Genomic DNA, 18,062 nt, shown 5'->3' with positions numbered 1-18,062 from the left:
TAAAGTTTTACTAGATTCAGCATCAAAGCATAAAAATCTAGTGATTGCAGTGTCAGAAAGGAATAATATAATTAACGTATTTAGTAGTAACATATTAAACTGTTGATTGCACTGCATTAATCAGCAGAGATGGTATGATACATGGGAAGCTATGTGAAATACATGTCTGGATGGGGCTGTGTTGTCTTCCTCCCCGTGCCATCACTTGCACACCCATGGGGTGGGAGGTGCTGGTGTGGAGGAGGGCATGAGGAGAGATGCAGACCCAATTCTGCTACAAGTGCCTGTGGGGGAAGCTGTGGATAAGCTGCCAGCATCGCTGCAGAGGCACAAGGCTTTGCACCATCACCACAACCAGGCCCAAGGCACAATTTGGGGACATGGCTGCCTCCCATGTCAGGAAGGCTCTTTGCCCTAAGGATGTGCTGGAGTGCCCCTGGAGCTGCTCAGACACAGAGCTCAGCTTCATGCTGTTCCTCCCACATAGACACATACCCCAGACTGAAGCATTTCAATGAGTTATCCACAACCAAGTTCAGAGGCAGCTGGGTAGTCAAATTCTTGAAGCAATAGACCCTTTATTTTGACAGTGCCTTCCAAAACTGGCTTGCTGGCCACCAGGCAATTAGAAGTAGAGAAATTGTTTCTGCCTGATACAGCCTAATAACATGTATTTTTTTCCTCCACTGCTCCAGAGCCAAGCAGCCAACAGAGGGAGCACAAATTCCTGAGCAGAGCTGCGTGCCTGGACCCTGCCATCCCCTCGGCTGTGTTCAATTGCTGATCATGCTGGCACACAAACGAGGAGGCAGCAAAAGGCACCAGCCTTGGAGGAATAATGTGCTCTGAACTCCCTTCCCCTGCGACAGGACACGGAGTAGCTCAGCTCAACTCCAAATAAGAGCCGTGATCTGAAAATATGAAGGTGAAGCAAGACATCAGAAAAGGCCAGGCTGGAAAGAAAGCATGCAAACCAGGGAGAGAAGATCAGGGTTTATGTTTTTAAGCTTAAGCTCTTCTACAAAATACTTCCCTGGTCACAAAGGGAAAGATACAAAGATGGAAAAGATGTTGGGTGAAACATACAGGCAAAACCAGACACATGTCTAACAATAAATTACACCAATTCATTCATTCAGATTAATTTCTGTCTGAAAAGAAACACTCTATATTCCTTTTTCCCCCTCAGTGGCCTGCTTGCCTTTCTCATGAGACCTGTCACGTTCTCCAGCATCATGCAAATACATGCCCACAGCAGAAATGCTCCCTGCACCCACCTAGTTTCCAGCCCCACAGCTATCCGAATGCAGTTTGCTCTTCAGCTACCCCTCAATCGGTGTTTTTTATGGCAGAGCTGTTTCTCTGTCCCAGTTAAAAACACCATTATACTATAGCTGTATCTAAAAGCTGTAGATTATTGTTAGTATTCACAGACAGTACCAGGTTTGAACTTCTCAGTGTGCTGCTCAGAGACAGTCCAGTGCCTGTGCGGCGATGCTCAGAGATGAAGGAACTTCGCAGGGTTTCGCAACAGCAATGAGAGATGGATGTGGACAGCAGAAGGGCAGAGCTAGCTGATCCTGGCTACTAAATTCAGGACTGCCCCAGCTGTGTGCGACTTCTGATCCTCACATAAATGAGGTGTTGTTGCAAGATGAGCACAAACTGTATTCTTCAAATTAAAAAGAAATCATTTACTTAGGCCTTTTTTTTTATCTCAAAACAGCAGAATTCGTATATATTATATGAAAAATTACATTTTCGTTTTCCACTTCAATGCGTCCAATGATTGTGGTGTGATTATTAAACACTTCATAAATAATAATGTGACATTTTTAGATTGTGCTTCTGATTAAGCAGCCATTCTTCTCTCCCTGACTGCGGCCACGGACAGATGAGATTGCTGCAGAGGCGGCAATCTTTGTGGCTCCTTCCCTAGGGATCAGGGATCAGAAGTCACCCCTGTAACCCAATTAAATCCAAGAGGATATGAGCTGATCACTTCAGGCCAGCTCCAAAGCTCACAGCCATGGATGGGGAATCTTGACATGAACTTCTCTGAACTGCAGAGCTGACCCATGAACACAGCTTGACGCTTTTTCTAGGGAGGATATTTTACACAGTGAGTCACTTTCTCTGCAGTGGGTAATGATTTTACTCAATTATGTATAACAAGAGCAAACAAGCAGTTCCAGACGAAGACAGAACTAAATCCAGGGAACTGAAATATAAGAGGAGACAGGTTTCATCTAGAAACAAAGTGAACCTGAAAGATAAATACTCTCTCAATGAGGAAGTGGAGTCGTTTGAGGATCAACGTGTTGCAAAGACCCTCCTCAAAGGGAGCCTGTCCCTTTTTGACAGCAATAAAGCATTTAGTAAAGTTATTTATTACATAAAGAGCCAAAATCCAGTGGCATTTATCCTCTGGTTATTCCAGTGCCTACGATGCAGCTGTGCCTCTCAGAGCTGTCATGTAGAGTAGCACAGATGTCAGTGAAAGGGACAATCTCCTAACCCAAATTCTCTCTTGCCTCATATAGCATTTGGATGAGTTAATCCCAGTCGGAAAACCCAAATGCTTTCTCTTTCTTTTTTTTTCCTTTCTGAGCACAATCACCATTTCAGAAAAATGACCAAAGAAAGCATCCCCTCTCCATAAACCCTCCCAACCATCTGTCTGGATATTACTGACCTTTCATATTATGCAGGCAGGAGGTGGAAAGGACGGGATAAGAAGAGGGGGGAGGTGTGGAAAAATGTCGTTGCTGTAACAATGGCTTATTGCATTTGGATAATCTCTCTCCTTGTAGCGCTGCTAACATGGTAATCTTTCTCCACCTACTGTATGTCAATAATGCAATAACCTGCCTCTCCCCCTGCATCTATAACACAACAGCGGCTCTCCGCTTTCAGCGGCACTGATGAATTCTAGAATCGCAACAGCTCAGATGGTCCATGCTAGCTTGTCCCTGCCTCCCACCCTCATTACATTTTAATTTCACTTTAAAGACAGTTGCTATCAGCGTTGTTTGCCTTCAGCCCCTGCAAAACAAGATCGGGCTGTAGTTGAACTCGGGAGGCTCCGCAGCTCAGTGCAGTGCCAGGACACTTCCTATCGGTGTCGTTTCTTTGTATATTCTCCTTTGGAAAAATGAAGGCAAGATTTGCCAAAGACTCCGCTGGCCAACAGCTCAATGGCTGCTCTGAAGAAGCTGCTCTGAACTCAGCACTTGTGAAAATCTGTTACTTATGCTTCAGCGTGTGGATGGCGGGTCAGATTCAGCTCAGTGTCTCCACTGCAGCCTTCAGATCTGTGCCAGTTACACCAGTCCACCACTTATTGATGAATCAGTGTTGGTTTAAAGCATAAACATACACAAGTGCTCTCCATGGACATGTTAAGCAAATCATGGTTTAAAAAGAAAATTATATAATAACAAGAGCTAAAAAAAATAGTTAAAGCCAAGTGACAGGTTGACAAAAAAAATAAGAGATCTGAAAGCATAATGAAGTAAGCTTAATATCAGAGAGCATATGGTAAAAAGATCTTGTAAGAGAATCCTTAATACTACAGTGGGCCTCACACACTGATTAATATCACCTCCTCTGTATAGTCTAGCATGGAGGCATACAAGAAGCAGCTGATAATATTCAGAAGCGCCGCTCCTCATAATGATGGAAGATGAGGTTTTGTGAGTTATGTTGAGAATTATTGGCAAAGGTTAGGTGATTTCCCACTGGTGCTAGAGGGAAAACATTGCTTGCAAATTACCAGCATTTGTCAGTACTAATACCACATCCCCCAGCCACCTAAACTGTCAACATTAATAGGTGTCTTTACAGCAAAGAGGGGTGACGATAGTCAGACTTGATCAGACCTTGAAATGATGAGCATGATACAGAGAATAAAGAAATGGAAATGTGCTCACAGTGCCTCTTGCCTTGGCTCCCAGCATCCCACCCATAGGTGGGTGGGTGGCATTGCTCACCACGCTCTGCCAGTTATCACATTTGCTTCTCCATTCGCTCTCCTGCCCATGTCTCTTTCATTCACTGGGTAGATTTCATCAAGCCTCTTCCATACTCTCTCTTTCCAGTCACTGCTCTGTTTTCACCCATCATTAGCAGTGTTTCTTTTTCCAGGAAGCAAATTCAAGACTCAGGATGCTAATGCAAGATGTGAATGTAAGATGCTTTCCCAAGAAAAAACATGCAAGATGCAAGGCAGGAAAGGTTTTCTGGTGCCAGCGTACTGCCAGGCTTGGCCATTCTCCTGCCACTCCTATGTTCAGCCCTTGGGAAAGCAGCACCCTGGATCCACTGGCAGGGAGCTCACAGCTGTGAGATCAGAAACAAGGTCCTTGCCAGGCTTCTAGTAACTTCTCTCCCACCTGGGCACAGCAGCAGCAGTATCTATCCTTTGCAACATCTTACCCCCTATTTAAGCCTTGAAAGCTTTCAGTATTACTTAGACCACAAGGTTTGGGTGAGCCTGGAGAACAGCCCAACATGCAGCCTTCAACCTGGTCTGTATTGTTTTTATCCGAGGAGGCTGCTGAGGGTCTGCATTTGTGTGTCATGGTAAAGAACCTGCCATCCACTCCTCCAGCACTTGAAATTCAGCTCTAGTGACCTGTCTTTGTTTCAAGCAGGCAAAAACAAGCCACAACTTCACTCCCTACATCTTCATCTTCCAAGCTGCACAGCCCATGCAACCAGGGACACAGATCAGCTTTGTCCCTAAGTTAATGCACGGTCTGATGTGTGGTTTGGTACCCCTACCAAGGAGAGCGTATAAAATACAGACATCTGCTCTCCTGAGCCTTTCGGCACCAGAGGTAGCATTAATTTAGGTCGGCCACAACCAGAGATAAAAATCATTTCCATTCGACTCCTCCTTCTGTCAAACTGAATAAAATATAGTTCACTCCTTCACCTCGCCTGGCCCCTTGGTGATTAACATTAGCAAAAGCAATAAGCCCGTGGCCACATCGCCACTCTCCATTAATGCAAACCTGGGGGAGGGCCTTGTCTACTATCAGCACAAAAAGAGAGCCTTACCTTTTAATGTGGTCATTCTTCACATGGTTGCTGGTGATAAAAGAAGCCATCAGAACAGATGGACAGGCCAGCCCAGGCAGAGACAGGAGATTTCCGCTGATTTCTCAGGGAAAGAGGAAGAAAAAAGCATGCAGTGAGCACTATGCACATCCTCAGCAGAGTTACCATTCAGAGCAGGGCCCCTAGGGTCATAAACTGAGCTCTCCTAACTCCATTCTTGCGTGTGCTACTGCAATCCCACCTGCTGCCACCCTCTCCCCACTGCAACTCTGGAGCACCATATGAGTTTCCCAAGCAGGTCCCATGGCAGGTCCTGTCAAGGAGTACATGGTATTTGGAAAGAGGCACAGAAAAGAGTCACTGCTAGCACACAGTACCCAGGAACACTGCTAAACTTTGCAGTCAGGCTCACTTGCATGCCCCATCAGCAGCCAAAGCTGTTTTGCCTGGAGGCAGGATTATTAGTACTTCAGACTAGTATTTTTAGCAGTTTTCCCCACTGTTGCAGATGGCCAACACACCATCTAGTGCAAAATCAAAGGCCCAGTTTAATTTCTCCCTCTGCTGACCACACAGCATCCCTTACCACAATCTCTGCTCAGGCAGCTTTGAACTCAGATGTAAGTGCTGATTTTGCCCAAACCCCTCCATTTAAAGGGCCAAATCCCCTACAATCACCAAACAGTTTGCAACTGAGGAGTTTTGGTCTTTGGGTTGTAAAAAACCCTGATGCTGTCACCACTGAGCTGTGAAAATGAAAGTGTCAGGTTTAACGCTAAATATCTCATTCTAACCCTGCCTGTGATCCCAGGGTTCTGGGGCACAGACCATCCACACAAGCAAACATCTGGATAATCTCAGAATTAATAATCCGGCATTTAACAACCTCATTCACCTTCTATAAAATAGGGTGAAGTGGTACTAGGCTGGTTGCCCTTGGAGCTGGACTGTGGGTGTCTGTGTGCAGCAGCATGGCTTGAAAAGCCGCATGCAGAATCTCAGCCCCTATTTTGAAGACCTTTATTTCCTTAAAAATGTTTTCTCTGATCCACACTTGGGTAACAAAAGTTGTTGTTTTAAGGCAGTTGAATTTATTATTCTTTTCAGATAACATTAAATGCTCAAATACATTTTTTTTTCTCTTTTTTCTTTTCCTTTCTTCCACTACACCCTCTTCTTTGGCAAATAGGACTCCCAAGTCCCTTCTGATCACTAATAACATGGGCTTTCATACCATCTTGGAACAAGCGAAATTTCTTTGACGTCTTAACTTTGCACAAATAGATTTTAATGAGGGAATATCACCTTGCCTTGAGCTAACTCTCTTCCTTTGCTCTTCCAAGGCTTTTGTAGTCGTTTCCTTACAACTTACAGAACATTAAAGTTCAGCAGAGTGTTTGAACACTGCATACCGTTTCCCCAGGAACTTTGTTTATTCACTGCAGACTGTCACAGGAGGGACATGCTTTCAAAGATACGATGTAAATCAGGCAAAGGAAGAACATCTTCTGCAACCCTCCATTGTCCTGACATGGTCTTTCATGTCTGCTTGGGGGATTGCATACAAAAGCACTTCCCATTGGGTGACAACCAGGGTGACGCTACTAATATAAATAAGGCTCTGAAGTTATGGTGAACTCACAAGAGCTGTGGAAAGCCTGAAGTATAATTTGAGTAACACGCATGTGTTGAAGGGATCACGAAACCACAATAGATGTGAAAGAGAATATCTAGCTACTTGACAGAGGATATATCAGCTCATGTGCAAACTCACAGTAGACTTAATGAAGACAACAGCCAGAGAGGACATCAGCCTGTAAGTTCTGAAATGAGAAGAGAATATGAATCTGGAATTAAGAAATACTGATCCTGTTCTCAAATTCCTTTCCATGCTCTTCCCAGAGCACAAAGTTGAGACAACAAACTGAGAAGCCACACAATCCCTATGCTGCCATTTCAAGATAGGTTCTCAGCATGGAGAGATATTGGGAACACCAAGGGATGGACTTTTCTCAGAACAGTTGTCCTCTGGGCTGGAGCAAAGTGTCACTGTGAAACGTGGCAGAGCACTGAGATCCTGGGCAGACGTTCGCTGAATCCATGAGTGGGATTCAGCTGTCCTCCTGCAAACTCTTCCCTTTGCGGATAATTTACTGTAATTAAACCATATGTAAAATTCTTTCACTCTGTCAGAAGCTGGGACCTTCTGCTGCCCATATGCCAGAAAGACAAATGAAGGGCAAAGCTCACATGAAGGCGGCAAATTTTGCTTCTCGATTAAGGCACAGCAAAGATACCTGCCACAAATGTGTCTGCTGGTGCTCAGATGATGTTTTGGTGTACAAGCAAGACAAGCGAGACGCAAGAACAGTCAGAAACAGTTGGTGACCACAGAATCTGTGTTTCCAGTTCCCCTGTTGCTGTAGGGATGTGTGTTGTCAGCACCAAGCCTTACCTCTGCACAGATTACTGCTACTCAGAGCCCATATCATGTTAGGGCTTGCTCATTCCCAAGGCTTACACCTATGTATAAAGGGACAGGAGCTGTGAGAAGCTTGGAAACAGCCAGGCTTTTAATGGTACCCACTGAAAAGACGAAAGACACAAACTGAATCACAGGAAATTGAGGTTGAAGTATGGAAACCAGTTGCTCAGAGGGGTTGTGGAGCCTCCCTCCTTGAAGACATTCAAGTGGACGTGGTCCTGAGGACTAGGTGGCCCTGCTTGAGCAAGGGGTTTGGACTAGATGATCTCCACAGGTCTCTGCCAACTCAATCTTTCTGTGAGCCTGTGAGATGAACTCATGGTGCTGTCAAGCGTGAGGGAAGGAGCCTGAATTTTGAACACTTCAAAGTGTCAAAACTGAAATTATTCCCATTTCTTAAACTGCAGCAGAAAGGTGGGTCCTCAGCTTAGAGGCAAGTTATTTCTACAGACTTGCCAGACAGCAGAGATGAGTATTTGCTGTTGTTGATCTGACTGCAATTCAACAAGTGCAATAACAAAACAACTAAATAAGCTCAAACCTTTCACAGAAGCTGCAGTAAATCGTTAGTTGATGTGTTTTTTAGAATTGTAAATATATAAATAAGAGCCAGAATGTGGAGTTCAGTGCAACAGAACCAGAAAGCTGATTCAGCAGAACAAGGAGTAGTCATAAAAGATTTATTACGCTTTATCAGCAATATCCACAGTCTTGCTGTGATTAGAGTTGCATTGTGTGTAATTATCTTATAGAAATTCTGCTCTTTGATGTGCTTTATCCACCATGCTGAAATACAGTTCAATTCTAGGGGGTTTTCATGGTTGACTGGAATTTACATTAATTCCTTTGGGCCTGCGGGGCCAGCCTGGTCTGTCACTAGCAAGCTCTTCATAAATATTCATTCAGAGATATATATATATAAAATTCTGTAAAGTCTTAGACATTCAGGCCCCCAAAAAATAAGAGAAGACAAAGGGTCTGACTTCCAAGGAGAGATCTTTGATTAGTATTCCATGGTCCAACTATTCCTCCATTTACCATGAATTAGGGAGTGACTGAAATGTTTACAGTAATTTGCAAGCAGAGGTTACACTGTGCTTTTCATTTCAAACATCCAAGCAAATTGAGGAAATGATTCCATCTCAGTTCATTAAACTTGATTTTTCTCAATCAGAAAAAATGGTCTCTTTTTTTATGTTGCTTTTTAAAGTTCACTGATTTTTCCCTTACCCCCTATGCCCATAAAGGGTTGCTATCAGCCAGAAAAACTACAGGTGTTTTGCAGGCCAACCTGCACAAGATGCAAATGCTTAAAACTACCTTGGTTGTGTACCTGATTGTGCTTTTGTGGATTTCAGCATGGGAGATGTAATCACCTTCAATGGGAACAGAGTCAATTTTCTGAATAATCACATAATCCTTGGGAGATGCTCAGCACAGTGTGGGAAGGAAAAAAGAATGGAGAGCAATGGGGGACAGAGATTTATGGAGTTTGGGGTTTTATTATAAGCAAAGCTCATTTTGCTCCCATGTTTGATAACTAAATGGAAGTTACTCTGATTAAATATGTCCAAATAACTCTCAGAATTGTAGCTCTGTGCCATTTCAGGCAGCAGATACATTTAAAGGGAATGTAGAAGACATCATTATGTCTGTTTTGCATGAATCTCACCTCTGTCACCCAGCTACAGGTGTTGTTCTGTGGATACAGTTTGGGTTTCGGTTCAGTCACTGGTATTAGAAGAGATGGAACTTTAACACTTTTTAATTCAGAGGTGCAAAAAAGCACAGAATCCATCATTGCAGATTGAAGGGCCAGACCACCCATGAGTCTGATCACATCCCAGACCTAGAAAAGTCACCAGAAACCAGTGACTATGGTCCACAGAAACCAAACTGTGCCACCAAAGGCCAAACCTTGTTTCTGCAGGAGCCTCCCTCATTCCCTTCAGCAGGACCAGAGGTGGATCCCCATTTACACCACTTGGCCAGGCTTCTCGACCTACAATGTGATTCCCCTTGTCCAGTGTAACTCCAGCACCTTCAAGTGTTGCAGCTTGGGAGCTTATTCAACAGTCAAATCTCACCATCCGGAACACACACCCAACCTTTTCCATTTAAATGCAGGGAACGCTTCATCCTCTACCCATTGATTTCTACAGTGTACATTGAATTAGATTAGATTCCAGGTCAGTACAAGGAGGGAATAACATCCTCCATTACTAACTTGACCTGCTCCTCACCTCTTTCCAGCCAGCTCTTCTGGGTTCATTATGTTCTTCTTTTCAATTCTTCCTATGACTGGTTTCCTGAACAACACAAAAGCACCAACACAGGTAATTAATTGGTGCTGGTGGCGTTCACAAGATTCTGACTTGCTTGTGGGAGGGGGAATTATAAATCCCATTTCCTAACTGTGCTTCTTGACAGATGAGGTGTGATGGAAGGAAAAGCCAGCCCAGAATCTCCACTCCTCTGTGGTTTTTTATCAGAATGGAAGTGGGTTTGAGGAGGTTTGACAGAACTGTGCAGGCAGGTTTGGGGTGAACACACATCAGCAAAAACCCTCTGTGTTGTGAGAGGAGAGGAAGAGACGAAATCACTACATTCGAGTAAGAATTGAAACAAGTTAAGAGCTGTATGCTTATTAGCTCCTCACAGCAAAATAATCTGCCATTGAAAGCAGACAGGGAAGAATATCAGAATGACTGTAATGGAACACAGATTGGTTTAATAGTATCAGAAACTCTTTTGAAGGCAGCTGTGTAGCTTAGAGCAGGTGGGTGCAACTCAACAGGGAGGCCTATCTCTAGGTAGAGACTTTGTTAAAGAGGAAAAAGGGGGAGCGAGGGAGAAATTGAAATTCTGTTGTCAAGTAACATCACGCTTTAATTTCATGCCACATTATGACAATCTGGTCTGTAAGGCACTCCCAGTGTGTGGCTGCAGAGCTGCTGTATTACAGCTTCTGCTTGCAAAGCTGATAGGCCCGGGAGACCTGCAGCCCTCAGCTAATTGTAAACCCGATTAAATAGCAGTGTGAAGAAGTTTGATTAATTCAATCTATCTCCATGCATCAAGACCAGAACCAGACGTGGCACAAGCCCCAAATCTTGGGAGTATCAAGTTCTTTGTTCTTCACGTTTAAAATAAAAATTAAAATGAAATATAGGAAAATAATGAAATTAGAACATTATGACATGAAGAAACGCAAGTGACAATTCTACTTTTCTTCCTAGAAAATCCCCAACCTTTCTGCCTTTTAAAAAGTAATGCATTAAAAACCCCTCTTTCAATTAGCATCTTTATGTGCTTACCCAGATAAATTACCATACTAATAAACTTCTGATAGACTTTCAGGGACTGCTTAACCAAGGGCTTCTGATCCAGCTGAATTCATGGTCTCCTGGACAGGATGGATTTGAACTTATTTAATTTTAGTTGTTTCAATGGCAAGGAAACTGCCAATTGCTATCTCTCTTGTAAGTGCATGTGAGACAGAGGATGTAAAGAGCAACTATTCCTGTTAGCTTGGCTGCCCTGACTGACCTTTTGGAAACCACAGCATGCAATGCACTCTGCACAGAGCAGGGCAATTTTGTGCCATTCCCCATTCAATTCAATTATTTTACATGACTGATAAATGCTTACAAGACTGCCTTCCTCTTCTTGAAATACTGTGAGACTGGCAAACAGTGTATCCAACTTAGGAAGCTGCGTGCGTGAAGAGTAGTTTTGACCAAGCAAAAGTGTGAATATTCTTAGGGGACATTTTTACTTTGCATGTTTGTATTTGGAGACAACTGCAGCTGCACATGCTTGAAGTCTTTCCGTCTTTTTCTCCAGCAGGCAAAGTCTTCATACTTCATAAATTTCCAACACTAAAGAAATTAAAGGATTTTCCCATGCTCAATTTGCAAAGAAAAGAGAGATAACTAGTCAGGTTGCTTTTTGCAGTTTCTTTTAGTCTCTCACCACCAACAGAAACCAATCATAGAATCATAGAATGGTTTGGGTTGGAAGAGACCTTAAAGATCATCTAGTTCAACCCCAATATACAGGAATAATACAGGAAAGAGTTCGGGAAAGAGTTAGATACTCATTTCTGTATCTCATGAAGTGATCTGTATACATGTGTCTGATGCTCCTTTCCACTATGTTACAGCCTATTCACATGAAGTGGTTTAGTTCCTACCGCATCCCATATTAACAGTATGACTTGTAATAACACCAGTAACATAGCTGTACAAAGAGTAATATTAGATTATTCCTGTTATTCATCACTATCATGGTTGGACAGAATCCTCTTAAATCTACCTAAAGTGGCTTCCCATGGCTGCTAGTACTACCACCAAAAAATGATGTATTATGCATACATGTATACTTTCTGAGCTACCCACCAGCTGCTTTTTGTGTACCATTGTGAAATACCTGCATGACCCTCCTAAACTGAATGTGATTTCATGGCAGAAGCTGGGCCACTGTAGGTCTCAGAAGCCTTAAATATTTCAGAAGCCTTCTCCCTCCTCTTCCTTTTCTCCCTCACTAGCAAAGGTAGAGGACTTCCCAGGCCCCACCACACTCCTGGAATTCATCCTCTCAAAAAACCCACTGAAGCTCAAATTATTATTCCATGGTGAGAAAAGCAGTGAGCAGTAGAAAATGACAGTTTACCCAAATGGAGGTGAAAATGCACTTTCTCCTGTACTTAAAAGAAATAACAGCTTTCAGCAAAGATCTAAATCCTAGCAACAAGCTACATAAATGCAAAAAGGTCATCTCTTTGTTAGAGAAAGGTTACTTTGCTGAAGACATACTTTAAAAAAGAATAATCTCCTAAAGGAAATGAAGCTTGGTAACATTTCTGTTGTATTTGCACACGTAGAGAACAGATCTGTGCACTCACTTTCAGTGCAAGAATGCGAAGGAAGGTTGATTATAATGAACAATTTTCTTCTTTAAGAGGTACAAGGAAGAGAATCAAAGATGTGTTTCAAACAAGTGGCTGTTTAGAAGCAGAATTTGGGCTCTGCTGAGCAAAGTACTAGTGTGAAATCACCAGCAGAGAGGGACTTTACCAACCTTGCTAGAAATGATGAGTGCTCCTGCACCCCTGACGCAACTTGTTCCCTCTCCTCCTCCTCCTGCCAGACAAGTGTTTGCCTTGGCTGAAAAAATGCTTGGGGTGAATTTCTGGTTCCAGTAAAGACACAGCAAAACCCCCTTTGCTTTCAAAAGAGAGAGTGGACCCCGAAGTTTGGGAGATGGGAGGCTCCAAAGCCAAGAACCTCCTGTTTGAACAGACAAGCAGGCAAGGGGTATGGAGAGAAACAAAGGCACAGAGGGCTGATCTGTGTAAATCCTTATTAAGCAGGAAAGTACATAAGAACGCTTAATTTTACTCCTAGTCAATAAAGTCAGAGGCTCTGTAAGCCAAGTTGGGTAAACTGCTCTTCAGAAAGAACAGCAGTTCTTATCAAGAAACAGGGAGGAACAAGATGATGCAGCTAAATGTTGAGGGGAGAAAGGAGGGAGTACATAGCAGAAAGTCTCTTAGAAATAGCCAGAAAGTCTTGGCCCTGCAAAGGACATCAAAGAGAATACAATAAATTATGAGCTGCACAAAACAATGATTCCAAAACACTTGAGCCTGATGTAGAAGGATGCTGATGGAGAAAATGAAACAAGGAAGTGTCGACAGGGTTTATTACCCTGGTCTAGATCCATCTAATTCTTATGTGATTCAGTACAACATCATCTTTCCTTTACCAAGCTCCATCTCCAAGATAACAACTGCTTAGAAACAACCATGTTTAAAAAGGCATATACAATGGTCTAGGCTTCTTCTCTAGGTCTCTTCTTGCCTTTGGGTGAAGCTCAGTTGGAGCCTCCTGTTGACTTTATTGGGAGCAAGGAGTAGATTGTCTTCTCAGGAAATGCAAACAGTTATCTTCAGAGCCATTAAAGAGTGGAGGATAGAAATCTCTGGTTAATAAGAAGCTAAGCCTAGGAAAATAAAAATGCAGTTCTATGTCACCTTGAAAAGATCAACATCATTTGTCATGTGGTGTTTATTCAGGAGAACAACAACTGCATTTGTGCTTTTAAAGGGAAATGAAAGGAGAAAGTAGCAGGAGGGGGGAACGGGGGAAGATCTGAGCATAGGAATGTACTGCCACTCCAGCCTGCTATCATTAAACCACATCAGAACTTCATAATCATGGTGTTTAATTAAACAACAGAGGCATGGGTTTATGCATTAATAATGAGGCCTGGCACTTTAGCATGTCAGGCTAAATACAGTTTTAAATTAATAATGTAGCACCGCAGCATTAGTGAGAAAATGAAATCTTATTAACAACTTAATAAAGTCCCTTATTTGCTAAAGTTCCAGCTCTCAGGGAGCAGTGTTATAGCAAAGCATTTGCGTCCCTTCAGGGGGCAGATGGGAGGAGGTGCTGCTTTCTCACACCCTCTGTAATTCCATTATATATAGCTCATGTAGTCACTAAATATTGCCTCGTGTCTGCCAAATAATGCCGTATGTTGCTTTTAAACCTAGGTGTGACGTGCTGGATAATCTGTACATGCTCTTCTTATCCACTCAGGAAGGACATTTACTCACTTCTTTCTATTACTGTACCGCCCTGCCAGGCAGCACTGCAGAACACGTATAGGACTCTATCTACACTATCAGTGCTTTACAATAATTTGTGTATGATCCTCTCAGGCCCCAAGACTGTCAACACTGCTATTTTTGAAGCACAGAAAGCAGCTGAGAGCATCAGGAGTAACAGAAAGCAATTGATTTACTGTGGCTTACAGGGTTACCACCCATCAGGTGATCCTAATAACTGTCTCTATAAGCATTCTTGGACCACTCTCCAACTTAGGGTTTATTTTCAGAACAGCCTGAGAGTGCACATGATTAGGTACTCCAGTTCTGCTGATAGGCAGGCTCTTGTTAAGCCACAGAAGCTCTAGCATTTTATAACCAGGGTTTCACAAGCCTTTGGCTTCCTGACTCCCACTGATTTCAAGGACCTGGGCCACCTCAGGTATGCAGTGAATTGGTAAGAGACTAAAGACTGGAGCTGCATCTGTTCAGCCCTACAGCAGAACCTGAAGCCCAGAGACAGGTTTCCATTTGTCTATGTGTTTGGCACAAATTTATCTACCAAATTCTCTTAAATACAAACAGACGTGTGGCAGACTCATGTATGTGGCAATCACACATACATACACTTTGCAGCCTTTGGATAAGGCCTTTGCAAGCCCCCTTCTCATGGTAATAACTCCCTAAAAAAGAATAGTCTTCTATATTAAAATGTCTTCAAACTTTCACTTGCATTTCTCACGTGGATCCTGCAGCAGGGAGAATACTGATCTTGCAGAAGTTGGATGGAAGATTCTTGTTCTGCCCTTTTTTCACTCAGTTACTCCCCAGCTCTCTGGAATGAAGGGGAAGATGGGGCAGAATGAGAATTGCAGTTCTCACAGGAGAGCTCAAAGTGGGCAGCAGATTTCCTTGCAAAGCTTGTGTGCTTTAGGAGTCCTGATCCACATGCAAAGGTGGCCTGTCTGCTCCTCTCCTGCTTCAGAGATCCGAGGATGTGGATTTCACTTGAGAACCCCAGAGTTCATGGCGAGTAGCAGGTTGCGCAATGTTTGTCCAAGTGAAACATCTAGGACATAAAAATCATCTTGGTGTGCCTTGTCTTCCATCTACTGTGTTAAATAATAAATAGAAACCTAATGGAACTGAGTATGACTGCAGGGTGCAGTGTGAGTGAAGCCAGAGTAGACCTGCATCTTCCCCCTTACTTCATCATCAGTGAGCAAATGGGTCACTGGTGAACGGGATCTAAGTAAATCTCCATCCCTTTTGTTCTATCTTTATACTCAACCTACTGCAGTGGGATGTGGCTCAAACGCACACCACTGCTACCAAACACTAAATAGAAATATTACAAATTATTTCATAAAACCCCTTATGTTTCCACTCTGAGCTCAAGAAAACTTGAGGAAACAAAGTTTTTCATTCTAGAAATCCTTCATTTGCTTTTTAATTGTGCAGGGGGATGTCTTGGGATTTGGTCTTTTTCTCCCCCTTTTTTTTTAATTTTCTATTTATTAATATTTAATCTCTGCACGGTGCAGAAGAAAATCATTTCTGCAATAACATCAGAATGGGAGGGTTAGAAATCAATAGCCAAGCTCTCACAAGACACATTCAATCCCTTCTTAATCCATTTTCGACTGCTCCCCTGTCTTATTAGAACAGCCAAGTTTTCCCTCACACGTTAGGCTGGGATATTCACATTGCAGGAGGGAACTGAAAGCACCCAGAGAAGCGGAAACCTCCTGAAAGGCAGGAAAAAGAATAGAGCATTTGACTTTGAGAGAGAAGTCTAGACCTTATTCTAAACCCAAACCCCTACCCTAAAAACCTTCTGACAGAAAGCCTGGCCCCATGTCTGTGAACTGTGACACATCCTGCATCCACTGTCAGCCCTGACCCACACTGGAACATTTTTCGAGTTCAGTTTTTTTTCAAGGCCATCTGTCACATCCAGATGTCTAAAGCATCACCTTCTCTAATGCATGGGTCAGTTCTGCAGTAGGAGAAGAGCCAAACGGGCATACTCAATGGGAGAAGCCAGTGTATTACAAAGTCAGTTAGCAGAAGAACCCCCTGCACGTTCCTTAACACCTTTAAGGCTTGAGGATATGGCAAGAGGGATTCAGTATTATGCTTGAGCACAGAAACCAAAGCCCAAAGTTATTGCCAGCCTGCACCAACCTGACCATGCACTTACAGTCACACTGTGCATCCCACTAGCCACACTGTGACTATACAGGCATTTAGCTGCAAACAGACAATCCACCCCTTCCTTCTACATCCTACTGCTTTCATCAACACTTTCTTCTTAGCAAACAAAGCACCTACATGCTGGTGTAATGCAGCCTCCTGTGCCAGGAGGGGACCACAGAAGGGCTGTCTCCTTTGCCTTGGCTAGAAAGAGATCCCAGCAGCTCCTTGAGATCAGCTGTGAAGAGTCACCAAGATGCACAGTGACTTTGTAAGAGAGTTGTGAAGAACACTCAACCTTTCTCCTAGCTTAGAAAGGGACTGTGTTCGGCATTTGGTTTTGTTTCATTGAAGGAAAGCAATGTTTTTGCTTGGACCCTAAAGGGACAGCTGGGGTCCTTGTCACTCAGTCACTCAGTCTTCTCTTTAGCAGGTTTAATGTTCTGGGATTTAGCTCTGCATAAGAGTATTCAAACTCTCCCTGAAAATATGTGCTTCCTCCTCTCTGTGCAGGGCTCAGTATCCACACATCCCTTCCCTTAGGAGAAGTAGTGATGAGGGCTGGTCAGCAATTCTGTAGAGTGTGTAGCCAGAGCTAAGAGCCCTCTGTGCACTGCTGGCTGCCATGAAAAACTTTGTCCTAGTGCTAAAAGGCTGGTAGTCTCAGGGGACTGAGAAGGAAAAATAGGAGAAGAAGATTGGGACTTGAGAGATGCAGGAACTGTATATCCAGTTTCAATATCCAGTATCCCATCAAACTGGAGCTAGATGGGAAAGAGAGGATGATGCCTTCTTGCCCTTGCGAGAGGCAGGGCTGCTGTGGCCCTGTGCCCAGCAGCACATCCGAGGCTCCTTCAGTGTGGCCCTGTCCCTCCTCCAGCGCTGTACTAAGCCCCCTCATCCCTACCTGTTGGCAGTGGGGCTGCTCCCCCCGAGCTCTGCCGGAGTGCCCGGGCTGAGCTTGCAAGAAGAGACTTTGCCAGCAGAGGGAACTGCAGACCAGGTAATGTCGCCTTCCACGCTTAAACATGAGCTGGAGCCCGAAGTTACTGAGTTTCTCGTCTCCTGCCTGGAAAAGGGATGTTTCAGGCACCTCTGGCAGTGCTTTTGACCACCTTGCTGCTGGTTGGTTTGGTTGTTGAGGGCTGTGGATGTACAAGGACTGCTAAAGAAATCCATTCAAACAGGACACCAGTGACAAACTCTCTGTGTACTATATTAAAAGAATAATCCTGCAAATCCTTATCTTATTGCTGCCACCTAGTGAAGGGGAAAAAGTATGACTGAGAGTGACATAAGCAGAGCAAAACCTAACCCAGAGGCTTGTGCTCATTAAGCAAACTCTTACTTTGAATAAACTGCTTCAAAATAACCTTCAAAGTTGCACGAAGATCTGCTCCTTCCCTGTTGGAAGTCTCCTTCAGAAAACGCCCTGGTGGGTCCTTGAAGAGACAGCTACTGACGGGGGCCTTACTCCATCATCACTTGTGTCTGAAGAGCAACACAATACTAACCATTTTGTTGTACTGAAACTCTTACAAGCTGTAGGAACTGTGGTGGTCTCTGCAGGATCAGACAGTAAAGGAAGCTTTCACTGTCTTTTACATTATCATGCACACATAATTAGCATAGCAACTATGGCAGGGGGAATCATAAGCACAGACGCATTACACATCCACCTAATTTCTCGGGCAGGTTTTG

The 18,062-nt window shown here is 43.6% G+C and overlaps 1 long non-coding RNA gene across 1 annotated transcript in view; it reads right to left on the bottom strand.

The window, feature by feature from the left end:
- LOC115615433 overlaps window positions 1–18,062 on the bottom strand; it is a 30,065-nt gene that overhangs the window by 9,051 nt on the left and 2,952 nt on the right. The window contains exon 3 of the long non-coding RNA XR_003994051.1: window positions 5,065–5,167. This is a non-coding gene — a long non-coding RNA (uncharacterized LOC115615433). The remainder of the gene's footprint in view (window positions 1–5,064; window positions 5,168–18,062) is intronic.

This window comes from Strigops habroptila, chromosome 13 (assembly GCF_004027225.2).
Source record: "Strigops habroptila isolate Jane chromosome 13, bStrHab1.2.pri, whole genome shotgun sequence".
NCBI lineage: Eukaryota > Metazoa > Chordata > Aves > Psittaciformes > Psittacidae > Strigops > Strigops habroptila.
Note: the sequence above shows the minus strand (reverse complement) of the source record. Positions and strands in the feature narration are given on the sequence as shown.